Below are 24,002 nucleotides of genomic sequence, written 5' to 3' on the forward strand. Positions count from 1 at the left end.
ACGAAGAAACATACCTGAGAAGATCCTGGAGACGATTTTCGTTTATCACCATAGAGATACTTCAATCTTGGTCGACCAGAAATCATCTCGGTAGAAGGAGGATCCTTCACTGGAGGCTGAGCAGCCATAACGTAATCACGCAATCGCTGAAGTTGTTGAACCCAAAAGTCTACATAACCTGGAGTTACATATGCAAATCTCTCGGAGAAAGGGAATCAGTAATTACTTCCTTCCACATGAGTATGGTCTAAATGGGTTCTAAGCTGTTCAACTGATGGCTTCCTCCTTCGAAAAGTTGGAACACACTGATCCATACCCATTTGTCGAGCTGCTCTGTCAATATTATATTCCTCCACTAAAAGTCCTCCGTATATAGCCGATATCAAATGACCAGGGGTGCAACTCAACATGAAAGATCTTTCGCCATCACTCAGATTTGCACTGGACATCAGCATCACACTCTCTCCAGTATTGAAAGTCGTTGGCTGGGAAACATAAGAAGGAACAGACGCCCACGGGCGGAAGTTGAACTCAGATTCATCATCCAACACATCAATGAGGCGTGCTTTAGACCGAAGCTGCTTTGTAGACCAACGCATGATCCTGGCATTATCTTTTTCAGACAAGATGTGACGAGCATCAGGATTCGGTCTTTGCAAAATATTACGTGGAATAGGTGCATAGTTCTTGGAGTGTTCCCACATCAAAGCTTGAAGAAACATCGTGTTGGCATAGCACTCAATCTTCATAAAGCCATTCGACACACTAGAGTCTATTATCAAGGAGTCCAAGTTAGAATACAAAGAACCCAGGAATAAGCTACCTATTGGAAGTTGCTCACCTTGAGCCATCTTGATAGCAAAGGGGATCACGAAGGGTTTCAACAAGTTTCCACTGTCTTCAATTATGTCTTTGGACAGCTATAAACATAAGAAAGCAGCAATGTGCAACATATTGTCGATGGGACTATCAGAAACCTCATCTTTTGGCCACCAGCGTGTTAACCAATGAGCATAACATCCTTTACTTCCAGACGCCTTATTCACTTACTCCATTGAGGCTGTCAAGATGTTAGAAACTGCAGTCTCCTCATCTGAAAGATCTCCAGGGAGATTGCCCGTGATTGGGAGATGCATCAATGCAGCCACATCCTCTAAGGTAACGATAAACTCTCCCCATCTGCATATAAACGTGTGAGTGGGAATACACCAACGAGCAAGTAGAGCCACAATACCTCTCGCATCATGGAAAATGAATAAGTCTCCAGAAGTCTGAATAGATCTAGTCACTTGCGCCTGATCGAGCATAGCCCTGGCATGAGGGAAACCCAGCATATGTCTCACCCATCCAGAGAATTTTTCCAAAGGTCATCGAGAAAGACTAAACTCTATGATTGATGCAAGGAAGATACCTCGTTCAAGACAAAACTGAATCACTGTCTTAGGAGTCACCAATTTCGTCTGAGTAACATTTCTGGGATTTATCAGAAGACGATATACTGGAGATTTGAGATGATTCTCAGTTTCCTGCTCAACCTCCGCGAAAAATGCATCATCTATATTCGGGACATTCTTAATTCCAGAGGCTTCATCCTCTTCTTCTCCAATGGAAGTCTCATCCATACATGTCTCATCTCTGGAGGTATCATCATCAATACACATTTCGTCCCTTGGAGTGTCGTTAGCTTGGGAGTTGGACATCTTTGCGGAGTAGCTGTAAAGTTCACACTACATTCTACTTCAGTATGTCGACCAGACATAAATCAAGGGAGTACAAGCATCTAATGGTAACTCTTAACTCTTACCTTTTACGCTTCCACTAACGATAGTGATAGTAATGCTAGAGTTAACACCTCAAAAATCGTTCGTTTCTTCGAAACCTACAAAAGACGAACGAAACTCATATTTTTCATAAAATCATGAACATTTCCACTGCGTGAACATTTACCATGGAATTATGAAAACTAAAACAATATTTCATCATAAATAATTGTTTACTTTGAACATTATTCAAAAATCAGTGTTAAAAATATATGTTTACAAAAATATATCTTCGTTGATCCATTTTGTTATGTTTTACCGTGAAGGCTCCATTACGTATCTTATGTTGAGCACCTTACAACTATGTCGATTAATATTGGCCTTGTTGGTTGTTCCATGAGATGCTATATGTTGAGCATTCTTGAACTAAATTAATCATCTTGATTGGTTATTTAGTTATTTGCTCCGAAAATCTTCTTTTTTCGAGCAAAATATTTTGACAATTAAATTGATTGCTTCGGTGATTGGTTTGGTTGTGTATTCCAATTGGATTAATTATAGGTTATCTTGTAATTAATCTAGTTGAGTTTTTCAAATATTCGACAAGTTCTTGTGTTGAGTATATGAACGGCTATACTAATCATGTTCTATTGGTTATGTAGTCGTATATTCCGTAAGGTTTTCCCTATGTTGAGTATTTGAACGATTAAGGTAGTCATCTCCGTGTGGTTATCTTAGTCGTAGCTCCGTGAGTTTTCTTATGTTGAGCACAATCAATTAAATTGATCATTTTTGTGGATTTAGTTGCGTATTCCGATTAAATTAATAATGGGTTTACTTGTGATTAATTTGATTGAGTATTGGATATAAAAAATCATTTCCATGGTTTTTTGGTGTCCAATTAAAAAATCCTTCTTTTCTTTCGAAATTAAGGTCGCTCTTGTTGTTCTTTTGAGAATGACATCAAATGGGGAGATTTCTTTTGAACTTGTGCTTAATGGTAATATCTTGCGAGGTGTGCGGCTGTGGAATTTTATAGGGGTTTATCTTGTATTTTAAAACTCCTTGATGAATGCATTTAGCTTCGGCTTTATGATTGCATCTAAATTAAGTTGGTATGTATTTTTTCTTTTAGTCTATGAAATATCTCTTGTGGAAATTTCATTATGATCCCGTTCTTTTACCTTTGCCAATTTTATTGACAAAAAAGGGGGAGAAATAATGTAGTTCACACTACAAATACATATGGTTTTCGGATCATTGTGTAAGGGGGAGTGGTTTCCATGATCGAGATGGAGTATTAACTAAGGGGAAGTGATACATATCACCATAGTATTGTTGTTAAAGTCGTGATGCAATTGGACTTTGATGTTACATAATGATACTATGACACTGTATAAAAATGATCGAGAATCTCGATTTCTCTCATTGTTATAGCTACGGATCTTCAACCACGGTGGTGCTACACTTACAACCTTTGGGATCATTGGAGTACTTGGAAGGACGAAGATTTCAAGGAACGTTGAAGATTAGACTATGGAATAAGAGACACTAAAGTTTATCTTTTTTTGTATTCCATATGTATTAATAGTTTTGTCACTAAAATTGACAAAGGGGGAGATTGTTAGAGCATAGCTCGATCGACCTCGCATGCGTTGTTATATCAAGCATGTTTGTCAATGTTAGTGATCAAAACTATGAGTCTTGATTTCTAGCCTACATAGTTAAGTCTCGGACTAGGATAGAAAAGTGTAGTTGAGCTCAAGGACTTCATGGCGATTCATCATACAACGACGAAGATCTACTCAAGGAACCGTGGAACTTCATCAACAAAAAGGTATGTGGAGACTTGAACTTATCTATCACTCAAAAGTCTATCTATTCTATCTCCTACTTCTTATGAGACAAAAAGTCGTATGCTATGTAGACTGGATCATATACATTTGACATTTCGAGCTGAGTATTCACTACTTATCTTTTTATCGAAATCGTATGTTGGTAAAGCGTTTCGCTTTGATCAAGTTTATCTTCACCTAGTGACGAAATTCATGAAAAGTTTCAATTATTTTGAGAATTGCTCTGACGTGAAACGGTCTGTGAATAACGGCTATATAACGTCCTCTAAGAATGTCTCAATTATTGGAATGAGAGTTTAGATTACATAACCATGTATTCCTTAATCCGAAGTTTTCGAACTTTGTTGATTGAGAGAAACCGGAGGAATTGGCTTTGCCAAGTCCCCGAACTCAGTTTGCAAACTCAGTCCGCGAACTGACGAAAGTTCTCTTGCCGAGAATTTCTGCTGGGATTTTCCAAAAACTCGTTTGCGTGTTTAGTCCGCGAACTCAGTCTGCGAACCTAGTCCGCGAACTGGAGGAAGTCTCTTTGCCGAGATTTTCTGCTGAGTTTGGAAAACTCTGCCGGTTGCCTTAAGTTCGCGAACTTGTTTGTGAGCTTAAGTGGTTATGATCTAAAGATGTTCTCTGAACATGAAACTTAAATTACTAAGGAATGCTTTATGCAAACCTTGGCTATAAAGTTCATGAGCCGATTCAATCGAATCGAATCATCTTTGTTTCAATTGTGTCTTGTGTAGTTACATAAGATCTCATAGCAATTGAACAACTCTCTAACTAGTTCATTTGAGTCAACTGAACTAGTTATGGTGAAGAATAACTAGGTTAATATGAATTGCTCATATGGTTAACCTTTTGGGTTACTATGTTGAACCAACATACACGTACACGTTTGGGCACGGTTTTCAGAAACCCAATAAACGTCTACCCAAGTGTGTGTGACAAGTTAAGTTTTCGATCTAACAGTTGGAAATATTAGCTTGAATCTAAATCAGGTTTTCATCTAACGGTGAATATGGATTGCTTTGTAACTAAGGCAAAACCCTGATTTGAAGGCTATATAAAGGAGACATCTAGCATTGTGCAAAACCAATCCCCACACGTCTGTGTGATACTAGTGAGCTCGCTAGAGTCGATTCTCCTTTAACCTTTGGTGTTCTTCTCTAAAACCAGGTTAACGACTTAAATACTTCATTGGGATTGTGAAGTCAGACCGATACTACTTTTATCGTAGTTGTGTGATATTATCTTGCATCTTGTATCGTACGAGTACAATCTATTGATTGGCTTGAGATCGTGAGAGTTCTCCAATAGGAAAGATAAAGAAGTCACAAACATCTTCGTCTCACTGTTTGTGATTCCTCGACAAACCGCTTGTGTAGTCAAGAAGGATTGTTGAGAGGTGATTGATTAATCTAGGTTGTTCTTCGGGAATATAAGACCATATTATCAATTGGTTCCTGTTCACCTTGATTTTGTATCTTAATACGGAACAAAATCTATGGTTTTTCTGTGGGGGAAAATTTTATCCTTTGATACACTTTTCTGTGTGAGACAGATTTGTTTATTATCAAGTCTGCGATTTTGGGTTGCAGCAACTCTTAGTTGTGGGTGAGATCAGCTAAGGGAATCAAGTGCGCAGTATCCTGCTGGGATCAGAGGTGTAGGAGTACAATTGTACCTTGAATTAGTGGGAGACTGATTTGGGTTCAACTGTAGTCCAGTCCGAAGTTAGCTTGTATTAGGCTAGTATCTGTAGCATCTTAATACACTGTGTATTCAATCTGGACTAGGTCCCTGGGTTTTTCTGCATTTGCGGTTTCCTCATTAACAAAACTTCTGGTGTCTGTGTTATTTATTTTCCGCATTATATTTTTTATATAATTGAAATAATACAGGTTGTGCTTTAAAGATCATTAATTGGAAATCCAACCTTTGGTTGTTGATTGATGTTGATTGATCCTTGGATATTAGTGTTTAGTACTGTCCAAGTTATTCCTTGTGTTTGATTAAAGACTCGCTATTGTTTTAGCTTGAGTAAATCAAAACAAGTGAGAGATATTGACTCCTTGAGATACTTTAATCTAGATTGAGTCTGACTGTCTAGTTGATTCTCTAGCAAAGTATTTCGGAGTTAGTCCATACTGATTGCTAAGCGAAATATTGGGTGTTGTTGTTAGACCCCCGCTTTTTCACTTATGAGTCATTTGAACTAGTTATGAGAAAGATGAATACGGTTAATATGAAAGTGATCATATGGCTAACCATTGGTTAATTATTTAGGAACCAACTAAGTGTACACGTTTAGGTACGGTTACTCAAACCTAAATGAAATACATTTCATTTGTGTGTGACAAGCTAAGTTTCAAAAACGGTTGAAAGATATTAGCTTGGTCAAATCAGGTTTTTCATCTAACGGTGAATATTGAATGCTTTGTTACCAAGTGGATTGTAAACCCTGATTTGAAAATTATATAAATGAGACATCTAGCAATTGGAAAAACTAATCCCCACACCTCCTGTGTGATACTAGTTGGTTTTTCTAGAGTCGATTCTCCTTTAACCTTAGGTTTCTTCTCGAGACCCTGTAGGTAAACGACTGAAAGACTTCATTGGGATTGTGAAGCCAGACGAAACTACTTCTCTTGTAGTTGAGCGATCTGATCTTGACATTTTCTATCATACGATTTCAATTGAATAATTGACTTGATATTATATCTCCGATAGGGCAAGATAAAAAGAAACCACAAACATCTTCGTCTCATCGTTTGTGATTCCACAATATCTAGTTTCGCTACCATACGATTTAGATTATTCTGAGGTGATTGATAATACTAGGTTGTTCTTCGGGAATATAAGTCCGTGTTATCAATTAGTTCCTGTTCACCTTGATTTATCAAAAGATGGAACAAAAACTCATAGGTTTATCTGTGGGAGACAGATTTATCTATCATTGTAGACTTTCTGTGTGATACAGATTTGTTTATTAAAGTCTTTGACTTTGGATCGTAGCAACTCTTAGTTGTGGGTGAGATCAGCTAAGGGAATCAAGTGCACAGTATCCTGCTGGGATTAGAGACGTAGGGAGCGTAACTGTACCTTGAATCAGTGTGATATTGATTAGGGTTCAACTACAGTCCAGACCGAAGTTAGTTTGTGGTCGGCTAGTGTCTGTAGCGGCTTAATATAGCGTGGTGTTCAATCTGGACTAGGTCCCGGGGTTTTTTCTGCATTTGCGGTTTTCTTGTTAACAAAATTTCTGGTGTCTGTGTTATTTCTATTCCGCATTATATTTTGTTATATAATTCAATATCACAGGTTGTGCGTTGTATCGATCAATTTTGAAATCCAACCTTTGGTTGTTGATTGGAAATTGATTGATCCTTGGATATTGGTCTTTGGTACCATCCAAGTTTATATCTCTTGTATTTGATAAAGACTCACAGATTTCTATTTGTTTGAGTATAGATCAAATCGAGAGATAGAGATATTAACTCCTTTATATACTTTTTATTAAGATTGAGTCTGACTGTCTAGTTGATTCTCTTAAAAGTATATTAGAGTTAGTCCATACAGATTTTTAATCGAAATATTGGGTGTGGTTGTTGTACCCCTGCATTTTCAAGGCAGACACTTGGAACACTACAATATCCAGATAAAACTTTTTGGCTTTAAATGTAGCTTCTATTTATTCGGATTGTAATATTAATATACAATTGGTAGGCAATAACATCAACAACTTAATGTCTCAAATCACTAGAGACTTCGACTTAAACACTAAGGATAAAAGTATTTCTTTTCCCATCATACTGTAAGAGTTATCCACCATTTTGAAAGTTGCATATCAACAATCAAGTATACTTGTCCAATTTCAGTTAGTAAACTCACCATCGCTTCTGAAAAGACGAGGGTACCCAAATATACCTCAATCTAAAAATTTTCCACCTATAAGTCCTTTCTCCGAAAGTGATTGTCTATATACTGAGTCGAGACAATACAACTAATCGGTTCACACTTCGTGTGATCGTCTATGGATACGAGATCAAGACAATACGACAACAGGATAACTTATGTGATTGACTATGGATACAAGGTCGAGACAATACAACAACGAAATATGTTTACTTGATAATAGGTTCGGACTTAACCAAACTCTAAGGATTATCTATCAAGTAAAATAGGATTTAACGTTTGTGTATTTTACTTCTAATTATAATAAAACAATTATAATTGCGGAAATAGAAAAGTAAAAGACACGGCAAGATTTTGTTAACGAGGAAACCGCAAATGCAGAAAATCCCCGGGACCTAGTCCAGAATTGAATACTCTCAGAATTAAGCCGTTATACAAAATCAAACAACTTCGTATAGTTGAGACCAAACAACTAAACCTATAGTTCACCTAGCTTCCTCAGTATCCCGGCGCTTCCAACTTGTTAATAAGTCACACACTTGGAACAATTCTTTTGGTTAGTAGTCCAAACAGTAAAGGAACAAAAAATTTGTTCGGTAACAACTCTTTTCAAACAACCCGATTTGAGTCTGACAAAGGCTCTTCCGTTTAACCAATGAACTCCTTTGTCGGGTCCTTAGATCAATCTCCCAACAACTACCGAAGTATTTGTTAGACTATGCAATCAATACTGTTAATCACAAAGAAGTTTATTGATGCCGATCTACTCAACTAATCAATCCAATCTATCACAAATATAAACCGATTATAGTTGGATCCCTTTCCAGCCGAAACAAGTATTGTGTACACCAAATATTATGAGCCCAAAAAGTCTTCTTGTCTTCAAATCTTCTTTAATCTTCAATCAGCACCTGCACACAATCAACTTGAATCTCTTATGATCAATCACACATAGAACGGAGTCTGTTAACATTAGATTATCACAAAACGTCTTTAGATCTACAAACAGTCTAAAGATCCCTGTCGAAACTTCGATCTAGTTTGAGTGAATCTTATATCAGAAGAGAAGGTTCTCAAGCATAAACCAACTAGGTGCAATCAAAGTTCAACAACATTTAGTCAATCAAAATCAATCGAAAACTAATAATAAACCGCAATTATCTTGTTTCCCACCAACGTTACTAATAGAGCTTTGTAGATGGGGAAAAAAGATTTGCTGGTTTTTAAGGAATTGAGGAGACGACCGTACGGAGGAGACTCCTCGAACCGAGAGAAATGTTAAACCTCACACAGATGCACCGCTGCAAAGGGGGTGCTTTAGATTCGAGATATCAATCTGTAGTACTCTGGCCTAAATCAAGACAATGACCGTTCCAGAGTAAATTCGGTCACAAGAGAGGATGGATTGATCTGTAGGAGGGAAGCTAAGAAATGTGTGGAATCAATGGTAATCAAAGATTGTGGGTGTGTGAATTCTGAATATGATAAGCTCTGAGTAATTGAAATTACTCAATTGATGAGTTGATGATCTCGTGTTGTCGATGAGACGTGAGATTGATGATACTTATGATGCTAATTCAATCATGATTCAGAGACTTATTTATATTCCTGGAATTTTAGACACCATGATCCCATGAAGTGTGACAGTTGATGGAATCAAGGAGTGGGGAAGTGGAAATCATGTTTGAAACCAGTTGCTCAACGTGTGGAGACTTGGTCGATTTTCCACCCACTACCTCGTGAATTCCTTCAACCGATTGCATGACTTGCTCACATTCCATCGTGTGTTTGAACACACGTGTCGTAGACCGCCAGACCAAAACCCTAAGTGATATCCCCCCAAGTGACACGATTGACGTCTCGTGGTTTGTTAGTCAATTGATGACTTCGTGGTTTGATGGGACGATGAGTCCATGTAGTCGTTGAGTTGAACATGATGTTCTGAAACTCATGAATTGAACATGTCATGAGACAGAGGTATAGTTCTTACGATGAAGTGAGCAAGTATTGCTCATTCGATGATCGTTGAATATTCATTGTTGAACCAATATTCCTTGGTTTGAGAAAATATTCCTCATCTGAGCAAATGCTGCTCATGTGATGAATTGTTGAATATTTGATCGTCTGAGCATGTGTTGCTCGTCTGATGGATTATTGGCAGCGTACCAAAAATATTAATTAGAATACTGGTCGTTGAACCGAGCATAATTAATAAAATTAATGACCATGGGGCCGTCGTAAAATTATTAAGGTTGGAATCTGGGATGATGATCCTTGGATTCATAAACCCTAATTTGATCCATTGATGATCAATTCATGGTTCGTCAGAAGTTTAACCATGGGACGAAGGAGGGAGCGACTACATGGGACCGTGGATCAACCATGTAGTGTCCATATGCTCACGTGAGAAAATACGAAGAACTCCTGAAGAGTTAACGATTTTTTGGTGGAAGAATGATTAAATGCTGGCTTAATCATTTATTCAGAAATGCTCGTCTGAGCCTTAGGTGAGAAAACCTAATTAATTATGACGAGGCAAGGGACCGACCATAGAGTCATGAAACCGGCCCTGGGTTGTCTTGTGACCGCCTGACGATCACTTCATGAAAATCCAAAGTGTTTGGGAGATTTTTGGACCTAATACGAGCAATTGTGCAAATTAGGTCAAAACTGTGAAAATTGATGGGACCGGCTTCCGTGAGCCAAAGAGCCAATCTTGGTCGGTCAAAATAGCGTGCTCGTGTCCCCAAGGCGTCCGTGTCTCAGTCCTAAGAATTTTGATATTTTCTGGCGTGCAATTGAGCATCCATTCGAGAAAATATGCCAAAATTAGGGTTTCGACGAAACTGAGGAGAACACCATGAGATGATGAAGAATAATTATAAAATAAGGAATGAGGAGGCGTGGGACCGTCATGGTCAAGGCATGGTCGGCCGGTCGTGACCACGGTCCCATGGTGCCTTTTCCTTAATTTTATAATATTTTGATGATTTTATGAAAAATTCATGAATTTTGAGAAATTTGATGAATTTAGGGAGTTTCCATGAATTGAAGGAGTTTTCATGAGTTCAGGGAAGAAAAAAATATTAAAATAATAAAAACAAGGGCGTGTGGGATCGTGAAAGGCATGGCCGACCGGTTTGGGCCGGTCCCACGAGTTTCCCTAATTTTTGTGTATTTTTTCATGTATTTTTGATGAATTGAGGGAATTTTTCCTAATTTGAGAGAAATACCATGAAATCAAGGAATTTCATGAATTCAAGGAAAACTAATAATAAAATAATAAAACAAAGGGGCGTGTGGGACCGTCTAGGGCATGGCCGGCCGGCCAAGGCCCGGTCCCACAAGTTTTCATATTTTATTTTATTTTATTATTATTTGATGATTTGTGCAAAAATACCATGAAATCAAGGAGTTTTTTCATGAAATTAGAGAAATAATAATAAAATAATAAGGGACCGTGGGGTGTGGGGCCGGTTGGGACCAAGGCATGGCCGGTTGGCCAATGGTCACGCCCCATACTCCTTTCCTTAATTTTATATTATTTTTTATGGATTTATGGAAGTACCATGAAACCGAGGAGTTTCCTCGAGACGAAGGAGATTTGATAAAATGAGAGAATTTTCATCAAATCATGGAAAATAATAAAAATGCATTAAAAATATAAAACTGGTGTGGGATTGACCACGACACGGTCGGTCGGTCGTGTGTCCGTGGTCCCAGCACCCTGGTCAATATTTTTAATTATTTATTATTTTCTTCTCTATTTTGCATAGGTTCATCGTTTCGTTGTATTTTTGAAATACTCGTTCATGCGGTGACTGTTAGTGTATCGTCATTGAATACACCTTCACCATTTGAATCGGGGCTTACTTAGAGGTAGCTCAGACGCCCAGTTGTTGATTATTTATTACTAATTGTGGAATTCGGTGGAGAATAATTCACAAAACTGAGTAATAAGATGTTTATTATTAATTCATAAGATCAGCTGAGGATTCGACTACGAATTCAGAATAATAAAGTGAGCGTTACCATTCCATGGGATCGTAGAATCGACCATATAATCGGAGCAATTAAGATTTATCTATTACTATTTATGAGACCAGTTGTGGATTCGATCATGAAATCGGAGTAATGAGATAATATAATTATTGTTATTCTATGAGATCAAGTCGTGGATTCGATCATAGAATCAGAACAATTGTTATTTCCATTCCATGGGACCAGTCGTGGATTCGACCATGGAATAGGAGCAATTGTTATTGCCATTCCATGGGACCAGTCGTGGATTCAACCATGGAATAGGAGCAATAATAGATTATTCCGGGAATTCAGTTTTGAATGTCACGACATAATTAATCTTAATTAGGAATAATTAACTTTGTGGCTCTATACTAGTGTAGAGCAAGCTGTCTAGGAGCATTAATTATCCCGATATGAGCTTGCCGGTAAGTCATATCCTTTATATAGTCAGGGTAAACTTGTTGTTTGTTTCTGAAGACGTTATCGCTCCATACTAGCAGAGCAAGCTGTCTAGGAGTCGTCCATCTCGTTATGCTATATAGAAATAATCACTGAAAGTATTCAATATTCATGAGATATGCCGTTGTCCAGTCGTGAGACCACATATCCACATGTACTCTGAGAGAAGGTACTCTCCGTTGAGAATTCGATGAGAGACCCGTGTCTTGATACTCACGTCTGATTGCTGAATCAGAGCTTCGTATGAGTTTGCGAATTTAGCCTTTGTCGAAAATCTACCATCTACATTAAGTCCCCTTCTTACTGAGGAAAGTTGTGTTCCTCAGTCAGCATTAAATGGTGATTTTCCGGCCATAAATAATAATACCAGTAATTGAACTTAGTCGTAAGTTGAGACGTTACCGGATTTAGAGAGCATGAGCAAGCCACGACTTGATGAAGGATTCAGTGTCATGATTGGAGCGTCGTTTGATGAGCATAAATTGGTGTTGAACCGCTGGTTTGGACGACGAGTCCGTGGTCGGGCCCAATAAGGAAATCATTAGAAAATTAGGTTTTGGAAATAAAAATTGATATAAAAGGGATTAATCCCTCTTATTTTTTTTATTCCTCCCTCACACGACCAGCACCTTGATCAACTCTTCATCTTCATCACGCCAGTAGCAGGAAGTCGCCGAGTTCCAGCGCCGCCGCCACCGCCTATCGCCGTTGCCTCCGGCCAATTTCCGGCCGAACTTTCCAGGTGCGTTTTTTTTTTTGGCTGATTCCATGACCTTCATGATTGTTCATGCTTTGATCATGATGAAGTTATATACATGTGTGTATATTAGTGTGAGTTTTATGAAAAACCCTCGTTTTTGAAAACGTTCGTTCGATCGTTAGTTTTGAAAACTAACTATAATCCCTGATTTAGGAGAGATTTTTTTTTAATATGAACCTAGGTCCAGTGATAAAACTTAGTGTATGAGCTTTCATGTATACCAAGGTTTCATCATAAAAGAAGTGAATTTTCATGAAATCGGAATAATCCTTCGTTTTAAAGACAAATAACGATGACACGAAGGAAAATATGTATGATGAACTTGTGTCCAGTGATAAAATTTTGCTTATGAGCTTTCATGTAAATACAAAACTTTATCATATGTATGAGATGTGAGCTTTCACAATATTTTTTGAAATAAACCTTCGTTTTAAAGACAAATAATGACGATACGAACGAAAAAATATATATATTATATATGCAGCCGTGACATATATTGTGAAAATATGATGATATATTTTATTTGCATGGTTTGTTTTCATTAGATAAAATCCTTGAGAATTTATGTATGCAAGTTGCATTAATTGCTGTTTTTTCGAAAAATCAGAAACGTGGGTTTTGAGGAACCTTCGAAGATAGACATATATTTATGATGAAATATTTTATTGTTGTAAACTTCATAGGTCAGTTGTGTGAATGTTCACATTATGAAAATTGTGTCCGTGATTTCATGAAAAATCAGTTTCGGAAATTAAATAAAGTTTCGTTCGTTTTTGCAGTTTTCGAAGAGACGAACGATTTTGGGTGTTAACTCTAGCATTACTATCACTATTGTTAGTGGAAGTATAAAAGGTAAGAGTTAAGAGTTACCATTTTTGCTTGTATTTCCTTGATTTATATCTGGACGGCATACTGAAGTAGAATGTAGTGTGAACCTTTTCAGCTACTTAGCAAAGATGTCCAATTCCCAAGCTGACGACGCCTCGAGGGAAGAGATGTGCTTGATGATGGTATCTCCAGAGATGGACATGCATGGATGAAACTTCCGTTGGGGGAGACGAAGACGAAATCCCTGGGATTAAGAATGTCCCGAACATAGATGATGCATTCTTTGAAAAAGATATCCAGGAGCTGAGCAACATTTGAAATCCCCAGTGTATCGTCTTTTGATAAATCCCAGAACTGTTACTCAGAAGAAATTGGTGACTCCTAAGACAGTGATTCGATTTTGTCTTGAACGAGGGGTCTTCGCCTCATCAATCATAGAGTTTAAGCTTTCTCGACGACCTTTGGAGAAATTTGCCGGCTGGGCGAGGCATATGTTGGGTTTTCCTCATGTGAGGACTATGCTCGACCAGGCGCAGGTGACGAGAGCTATTCAAGCTTCTGGAGAGTTGTTCATTTATCATGACGCAAGTGGTATTGTGGCTCTGTTTGCTCGCTGGTGCATTCCCACTCACACTTTCATATGTAGATGGGGAGAGTTTACCATTACCTTGGAAGACGGCGGCTCTGATGCATCTCCCGATCACGGGCAATCTTCCTGGGGATCTTTCAGATGAGGAGACCGCCGTTTCTCATGTCTTGACAGCTGCAATGGAGAAAGCGAATAAGGCTGGTAGTAAAGGATGCTATGCTTCCTGGTTGACACACTGGTGGCCCAAAGACGAGGTTTCTGATAAACCCATCGACGGTATGTTACCCATTGCTGCTTTCTTATGTTTATGGTTGTCCAGAGACGTTTTTGAAGACAGTGGAAACTTGTTGAAGCCTTTTGTGATTCCCTTTGCTATTAAGATGGCTCAAGGTGAGCAACTTCCGATAGGTAGTTTATTCTTAGGCTCCTTGTATTACAACCTGGACTCCTTGATTATAGACTCCAGTGTGTCGAACGGCTCTATGAAGATTGAGTGTTATGCCAACACGATGTTTCTTCAAGCTTTGATGTGGGAGCATTTTAAGAATTATGCACCTACTCCACGTAATGTTCTGCAAGGACCGAATACTGATGCGCGCCATACTTTCCCTGAGAAAGATAATGCTAGGATCATGCGTTGGTCCAAAGCAGCCTCGTTCTAAAATACGTTTATTGATGTGTTAGATGAAGAATCTGAGTTCAATTTTCGGTGGGTGTCAGTCCCTGATTATGTTTCTCAGCCGATGACTTTCAATACTGGAGAAGGCACGAGTTTGACGTCTGGTGCGCATCTGAGTGATGGCGAAAGATCTTTCATGTTGAGTTGCACTCCTGGTCATTTGCTATCAGTCACGTTTGGAGAGCTTTCAGTGGAGGAGTAATATTGATAGAAGCTCGACAAATGGGTATGGATCAGTGTGTTCCAACCATACGGAGAAGGAAGCCATCAGTTGAGCAACTCAGGACTCATTTGGATCATACTCACGTGGAAGGGAGTAGCTACTGGTTTCCTGGTTCTGATAGATTCGCCTATGTAACCCCAGGTTATGTAGAATTCTGGGACCAGCAACTTGGGCGTTTGCGTGGCTTTGTAAGATTTCCCAGACCTCCATTCAAGGATCTTCCTTCGGCTGAGATGATTTCCAGTCGACCAAGATTGAAGTATCTTTCTGGTGATAAACGAAAGTCGTCTCCAGGATGCTCTCAGGTATGTTTCTTCATATAATCTTCACGAAATTATAAGAACTGTATTCTGATTATATTACTGGATTTCACCACAGGACGGTCGTAATATACGACCTCGAATCGGTGTAGTTTCTCAGAGACTGAGGCGGTTATTCATGGCGGAGAAGGCAGGCATAAAGGTTATAAGCTGTTACCAATACCGTAAAGTCCCCAGTTGGTGCTTTGGTGAGTTCCCAATATTTCTCACCGTGACTTTCATTGCTATTAACATTAGAATCATGAAGCCAACGTTGTTAATTTTGTTGCAGAATTTTACTCCATCAAGTCTTGAAGGTCTTCAATTTTCTGCTACTGAACAAGCAATCGCTGATTTGAGTGACGAAGAAACTGTAAGTATTTCTTCACATGTTCAAATGGGTGCTTCATAGATGAAAATATTGATTGTAAAGGACGTGTACAGGAGGATGTCGTCATGGAGATGGAGAATTCTGGAACTCAATCATCCTCTGGGAATGGGAATGGAGGTAATTCCCAAGATTCGGAGCCGGATGGAAGTGATGTTCCTCTTGTCGTTGATGTGGACAATTCCAACCCCTTGGACACTTTGGAGACTCCTCAAGTAAGTATATATCCTGTATTCATAGAAGTATAAAAGTGCTGACTTGTGAATGAATGAATGAGAACCCATGTGAATATATGAAAACTTAGTCGAATTTCGTCGTCAGAAAATTCAGAACCCAGCTTTTTAGTAGAAACGCTAGTGTGTAGATTTCGTCCGGAGTCGGTTTGATCTGCATGTGCAAATTCAAGCCCGGAAAATTTCCAAGCTTTACAAGAATTTTTAAGTTTTGAGCACGTTCAGAGCCTGAAAAAGGCGAAATAGTAAACTTCCAGGAGACTTCCAGAACTTTTTCAGATTGCGCATCACTTGATATTTTGGCCACATCTACTCGCTCGTTCATCGGATTGTCATGAAATTTTGACATGTCATAGAGGACATCCATACGAAGAGAATGGAATATGACCCATCCTCAGATTCCTTGTAGATTGCTCCCAGTTCGTCTTAGTACAGGGCAGAGTTCAGTTTCTTCAGACGGACTCATCGTAAAATGTGTTTTCATGACTTTCATGTTATTTGCTCGTGCCTTGAATGTAGTATGATGAACCTTGATGATGTTGCCTTGCTGGTATACTGTGTTTCATAATCTCCTTTGGATTCGTGACTCTAACCTCATGTAATCTTCGTATTAGGTGCTAAATACCGAAGTTGAGGATACTGGAGCCAATGATAACTCTAACCATTCCGAGTTATTGATGAAGAGACAACCATCCCTGCCTTCAAGGCCATGAGAAGGTCGCTCTGATGTTATGGAAAACCAGATGGTTGTTGCCTCAGTGATAGAAGAAACCGAGATACAGCGGAGAATACCGAAGGAACTGTTGCTTTGGTCGTGGAAGCTCCAGTGACGAGAACCGTATAATAGTGTATGAATATCCAACTGCAGGGGTCGCTTTCGATCCTCCCTTTAACACTTCACTCCCGTATCATGAACTGGTCGGTGGATTCAGCGTTCCCATTGGATATGCACGCTTGTATGAGACGATATGGAAGAAGTTGGCCACATGATCGTTGACAGGAACCCTGGGCGTGCTTATGCTTTAACCATGCAAGTAGGCGTTATCTTGCGTGTCGTGAGTGATATGCATACGAGACCCAGGAATACCGTGACTCCAGATATACTCTTTGATTGGGAGTTTAACTTGGAGAATTCAGAAAGACTTGGCCTCAACGTGAAATGGCTTCGTAAGCAAATAAACGTTATCAAGGATTCATGTGAGAAGAACATACCCTTTCCCGATGCTGTGAAGGAGAAGGAGGACAAGATTTCCAAGCTGACCGAGGAGTTGAACAAGGAGAGGGCGGCTTTGCAAATCTTGAAGGATGCTGATGAGCGAAAGCCTTTTCTTGCTGATCTCTTGAACTTCTGAACTTCTGAGAGATGTGAGGTTTATACTTGGGTTTTGATATTTAGATGGTTTTGGATTGACTGATGGTTGAGGATTTTCTTGTAGATTTGATAGAGATTTTCTTTTACGAAATATGAACTGAATTTTGATAAATTGCTGAATTCAAATACTGATTGCAAGTATTGCAAATGTTTTGGAGGAATTGAAATACAAATGAAAGAAAATCCTAAATGTTAAATCCCAACGCCATGAGTGCTTCAAACGCCCAATACCTTAAATGTCCAATAATTTCAGATAAACGCCTTGAGCCAATTTTCGTGAATTACTGGTAGGGTTCTGCCATCTGTGTTGGTCAATTTGTAGTATCCTCCGGCCACGGACTCAGCGACCATGAATGGTCCTTCCCAATTGGAGTTCCTTGTAGAATGAAGACCGCGCTGAACTGCTTTGAGAACCAGGTCCCCTTCATGAAACTTGTTAGGCTTGGTCGATCGTGCCTTGAATATCTTCCGCTGATTCGGAATTCCCTGTTTGATGGAATTCCTCGATTGTGGCCCGTATGGACACTCGCGGGAAGAGAGTATCCAGCATAGTGTTGATCATGCTTAGCCAAGTCTTCAGCAATAAACCTCTCGATGGAGTGACCGATTTGAAGAAGTTCTGAACCCAACCATTGAGTGTAATATTGCTGAGGTGAAGTTACCCACTCGTAGCTTTTGATGACTGCTAAATTATTCATGGGGAGAAGTCCCTGGACCATAGTAGCGTATTTGAACATTGGTAATATTGGAGCAAGAGGAGGAATAAGACTTGCCTGAGCTCGAAACCTTCTGACAAAGGTGTGCGGATTTCTCCAAGTTCCTGCGTAAGTCCCATCAGAGTTTTTACTTCTTCCAGATGCTCAAACGGTGTGCGTCCTCTGCTTCGTCTTCCGACTCGGAATCCTGTCGATGACAGGATGTGTTGAAGGCATCGTTGTCCTTTCAGCATGAATCCAAGTTCTCCCAAGGACCATGTCGTATCCAGGGTCTTCCCGGATTATGAAAAACTTGGCCTCAGTGCAGATCGATCTTTCCGTAACTTTGAGAGTGATGAAGCCGTATGCGTTTCTGGAGATTCCTTCGTGGTCCCTGATTGCTATGGGAGCGTGGGTGGCTTCCCGTCGAGTAATACCAGCAGCTCTGAGAGTTTTCAAAGGGATGATGTTGACGAGCGGTACCAACATCGACGAACGCCCTCTTGAACTCATTTCCTTTAATGTGCACTGTGGTGAGCAGTCCCCAGTCATACATTTCTGTGTGGCTGGCTGAAGGTCGGTGGTAGTCTCTTGGATCAGGACGTCTTCCGGACACGATGTGGTTCAGTGCAGCAAACATGTCTTTCCTTTGAGCTTTCGAAAGATACAACAACTCGCAGACATGTTCGATCAGAGATTGGACCGTTTCCTTGACAGGAGGTTCGGAGATGGTAAAAGTTCTGACTGGGAGGGGTTTTTGTGCACCCCTCAGTCCCCAGGTTGAGCTCTTGATTCGACCTTTTCTTTGAATATGCGCTTCAAAATTTTGCAATCACTCGTGGGATGGCTGACGTATCTATGGAAGGCAATACCGAGGATTTTCCATGGCCTCTTCAGTTGGTTCCTTCTTGACATAAGGAAATTTGATTGCACCGTCTTGAATCCAGGCATCGAGTAGTTCATTAATTTCTTCCATTGAACAGGGAAAATAGGTGCTTCTGGATATTCCGTATGCTGAGGAGGGATTTTCGAATTCTCCTTCTTGTGTCTTTGAAGGGGTGGAGGAAGTCTGCTTGTGTTGTGGTTCTGCTTTTCGCTTACTCCCTTCCGCGACAGCATTTGTTGAAGGTTGCAGGTTATACTGCTTGTTGATCAGACGCCTGCTTCCTCGAGTGTCTTTTGAATCTTCAGTCTTTGTAGACTTTGCTCTTTCCAAAAGAGCGGGTGCAGTGGTTGCCGACCTCTTCGCAGCTTCGTGAAGCTCTGAGAAAGTCTGGAATCGAAGGTTTTCTAGCAAGGCCCTGTAGACCGGGAGCATGCCATTGATGCACAAGTCCACCATGTTGTTGCTCCGTGACGTTTGGGTCATGACAATCCAGGGCTTGGACTCTGAACCTTTTCACATAATCATTGGGATTTTCACTGACCCTCTGAAACATTCTTCCAAGGTCGGAGAGGGTGACTTGTTCTGACACGAAGAAGTATTTCCTGTAAATGCGTTAACCATTTCTCCCCAATTGTTGATGGTCCCTGGTGTGTTGTTATACCAGGTGTATGCCTGCCTTTCAGAGATTTTGAGAATTCCTTGAGACGGACGACATGATTATGTTCATGTTCTCCCAAGGCTTCGAGAAAACGAGAGACATGTTCCCGAGCATTGCCAGTTCCATCATAAGGTGAAAGTTGGAGAAACGTAACCTTTGGGGAGTGGAATCCTCTGCGTAGCGGCAGGATAAGGAGGTTGATGACGATGGTCATGCGATGTTGTCTTTTCCATGGTTCTCAAAAGGTGCTCCAGATCCTCGCGAGTGATGAAATTCGTGATCCCTTCGCTGATGAGTTGTCTGCAGCAGTTTTGTGGACTTCGTCGTCTTCTACTGTATGGATTGGAATTACTTCAGGACCGTCGTCGAGGATTTCTCCTTCTCCTTTCCCTTCTCTTGAGTCTTCTCTGACATCTTGTCAGTAAGAGTTTTGAGATAATTACACAGCTCCTTCTGTGTAGCAGCCATGTCAGTCTGGTTCTTTGCAAGAGTCTCCTGCGCTTTGATAAGATCAGCAATGGTAGGCGGTGGATCTCCTCTGACTTCTTCAGGGTGTCGTCCGGACAGTGGATGACCTTCGGGTGAGGAGGAGTAGTGTCACCACCATCAGTGTTGGAGGTCGGAATTGTCTCCGGGATATTCTGATTGTTGTTGTTGCTAGTGCTAGCACGGTTTGTGTTAGGATTCGTAACTGAACCTGACCTGAGATCAACCATCTTGTGAAATTGTGAGATTGCAACCGAGAGAATGATCTCCCACTGTGGTCGCCAATCTGTAGATGGGGAAAAACGATTTGCTGGTTTTTAAGGAATTGAGGAGACGACCGTACGGAGGAGACTCCTCGAACCGAGCGAAATGTTAAACCTCACACAGATGCACCGCTGCAAAGGGGGTGCTTTAGATTCGAGAGATCAATCTGTAGTACTCCGGCCTAAATCAAGACAATGACCGTTCCAGAGTAAATTCGGTCACAAGAGAGGATGGGTTGATCTGTAGGAGGGAAGCTGAGAAATGTGTGGAATCAATGGTAATCAAAGATTGTGGGTGTGTGAATTCTGAATACGATAAGCTCTGAGTGATTGAAATTGCTCAATTGAGAGTAGTTGCTCAATTGATGAGTTGATGATCTCGTGTTGTCGATGAGACGTGAGATTGATGATACTGATGATGATGATTCAATCATGATTCAGAGACTTATTTATATTGCTGGAATTGTAGACACCATGATTCCATGAAGTGTGACAGTTGATGGAATCAAGGAGTGGGGAAGTGGAGATCGTGTTTGAAACCAGTTGCTCAACGTGTGGAGACTTGGTCGATTTTCCACCCACTACCTCGTGAATTCCTTCAACTGATTGCACGACTTGCTCACATTCCATCGTGTGTTTGAACACACGTGCCGTAGACCGCCAGACCAAAACCCTAAGTGATATCCCCCAAGTGACACGATTGACGTCTCGTGGTTTGTTAGTCAATTGATGACTTCGTGGTTTGATGGGACGATGAGTCCATGTAGTCGTTGAGTTGAACATGATGTTCTGAAACTCATGAATTGAACATGTCATGAGACAGAGGTATAGTTCTTACGATGAAGTGAGCAAGTATTGATCATTCGATGATCGTTGAATATTGATTGTGGAACCAATATTCCTTGGTTTGAGAAAATATTCCTCATCTGAGCAAATGCTGCTCATGTCATGAATTGTTGTATATTTGACTCGTCTGATGGATTATTGGCAGCGTACCAAAAATATTAATTAGAATACTGGTCGTTGAACCGAGCATAAGTAATAAAATTAATGACCATGGGGCCGTCGTAAAATTATTAAGGTTGGAATCTGGAATGATGATCCTTGGATTCATAAACCCTAATTTGACCAATTGATGATCAATTCATGGTTCGTCAGAAGTTTAACCATGGGACGAAGGAGGGAGCGACTACATGGGACCGTGGATCAACCATGTAGTGTCCATATGCTCACGTGAGAAAATACGAAGAACTCCTGAAGAGTTGACGATTTGTTGGTGGAAGAATGATTAAATGTTGGCTTAATCATTTATTCAAAAATGCTCGTCTGAGCCTTAGGTGAGAAAACCTAATTAATTATGACGAGGCGAGGGACCGACCATGGAGTCATGAAATCGGCCTTGGGTTGTCCCGTGACCGCCTGAAGATCAATTCATGAAAATCCAAAGTGTTTGGGAGAGTTTTGGACCTAATACGAGCAATTGTGCAAATTAGGTCAAAACTGTGAAAATTGATGGGACCGGCTTCCGTGAGCCAAAGAGCCAATCTTAGTCGGTCAACATAGAGCGCTCGTGTCCCCAAGGCGTCCGCGTCTCAGTCCTGAGAATTTTGATATTTTCTGGCGTGCAATTGAGCATCTATTCGAGAAAATATGCCAAAATTAGGGTTTCGACGAAACTGAGGAGAACACCATGAGATGATGAAAAATAATTATAAAATAAGGAATGAGGAGGCGTGGGACCGCCGTGGTCAAGGCATGGTCAGCCGGTCGTGACCACGGTCCCATGGTGCCTTTTCCTTAATTTTATAATATTTTGATGATTTTATGAAAAATTCATGAATTTTGAGAAATTTGATGAATTTAGGGAGTTTCCATGAATTGAAGGAGTTTTCATGAGTTCAGGGAAGCAAAAAATATTAAAATAATAAAAACAAGGGCGTTTGGGACCGTGGAAGGCATGGCCAGCCGGTTTGGGCCGGTCCCACGAGTTTCCCTAATTTTTGTATATTTTTCATGTATTTTTGATGAATTGAGGGAATTTTTCCTAATTTGAGAGAAATACCATGAAATCAAGGAATTTGATGAATTCAAGGAAAATTAATAATAAAAAAATAAAACAAAGGGGCATGTGGGACCGGCTAGGGCATGGCCGGCCGGCCAAGGCCCGGTCCCACAAGTTTTCATAATTTATTTTATTATTATTTGATGATTTGTGCAAAAATACCATAAAATCAAGGAGTTTTTTCATGAAATTAGAGAAATAATAATAATAAAATAATAAGGGACCGTGGGGCCGGTTGGGACCAAGGCATGGCCGGTTGGCCAATGGTCACGCCCCACACTCCTTTCCTTAATTTTATATTATTTTTTATGGATTTATGGAAGTACAATGAAACCGAGGAGTTTCCTCGAGACGAAGGAGATTTGATAAAATGAGAGAATTTTCATCAAATCATGGAAAATAATAAAAATGCATTAAAAGTATAAAACTGGCGTGGGATTGACCACGAGACGGTCGGTCGGTCGTGTGTCCGTGGTCCCAGCACCCTGGTCAATATTTTTAATTATTTATTATTTTCTTCTCTATTTTGCATAGGTTCATCGTTTCGTTGTATTTTTGAAATACTCGTTCGTGCGGTGACTGTTAGTGTATTTTCGTTGAATACACCTTCACCATATAGGGGCTTACTTAGAGGTAGCTCAGACGCCCAGTTGTTGATTATTTATTACTAATTGTGGAATTCGGTGGAGAATAATTCACAAAACTGAGTAATAAGATGTTTATTATTAATTCATAAGATCAGCTGAGGATCCGACTACGAATTCAGAATAATAAAGTGAGCATTACCATTCCATGGGATCATAGACTCGACCATAGAATCAGAGTAATTAAGATTTATCTATTACCATTTATGAGACCAGTTGTGGATTCGATCATGAAATCGGAGTAATGGGATAATATAGTTATTGTTATTCTATGAGATCAAGCCGTGGATTCGATCATAGAATCAGAACAATTGTTACTGCCATTCCATGGGACCAGTCGTGGATTCGACCATGGAATAGGAGCAATTATTATTGCCATTCCATGGGACCAGTCGTGGATTCGACCATGGAATAGGAGCAATAATAGATTATTCTGGGAATTCAGTAGTGAATGTCACGTCAGAATTAATCTTAATTAGGAATAATTAACTTTGTGGCTCTATACTAGTGTAGAGCAAGCTGTCTAGGAGCATTAATTATCCCGATATCAGCTTGCCGGTAAGTCATATCCTTTATATAGTCAGGGTAAACTTGTTGTTTGTTCCTGAAGACGTTATCGCTTTATACTAGCAGAGCAAGCTGTCTAGGAGCCGTCCATCTCTTGATGCTATATAGAAATAATCACCGAAAGTATTCAGTATTCATGAGATATGCCGTTGTCCAGTCGTGAGACCACATATCCACATGTACTCTGAGAGAAGGTACTCTCCGTTGAGAATTCGATGAGAGACCCGTGTCTCGATACTCACGTCTTATTGCTGAATCAGAGCTTCGTATGAGTTTGTGAATTTAGCCTTTGTCGAAAATACACCATCTACAAGCTTCTCAATTCCAAATAAGTCATTAAACTAAGCGGTCGTAAGAGAT

The sequence above is a fragment of the Papaver somniferum genome, chromosome 7, assembly GCF_003573695.1.
Source record: "Papaver somniferum cultivar HN1 chromosome 7, ASM357369v1, whole genome shotgun sequence".
In the NCBI taxonomy this organism is placed as follows: domain Eukaryota; kingdom Viridiplantae; phylum Streptophyta; class Magnoliopsida; order Ranunculales; family Papaveraceae; genus Papaver; species Papaver somniferum.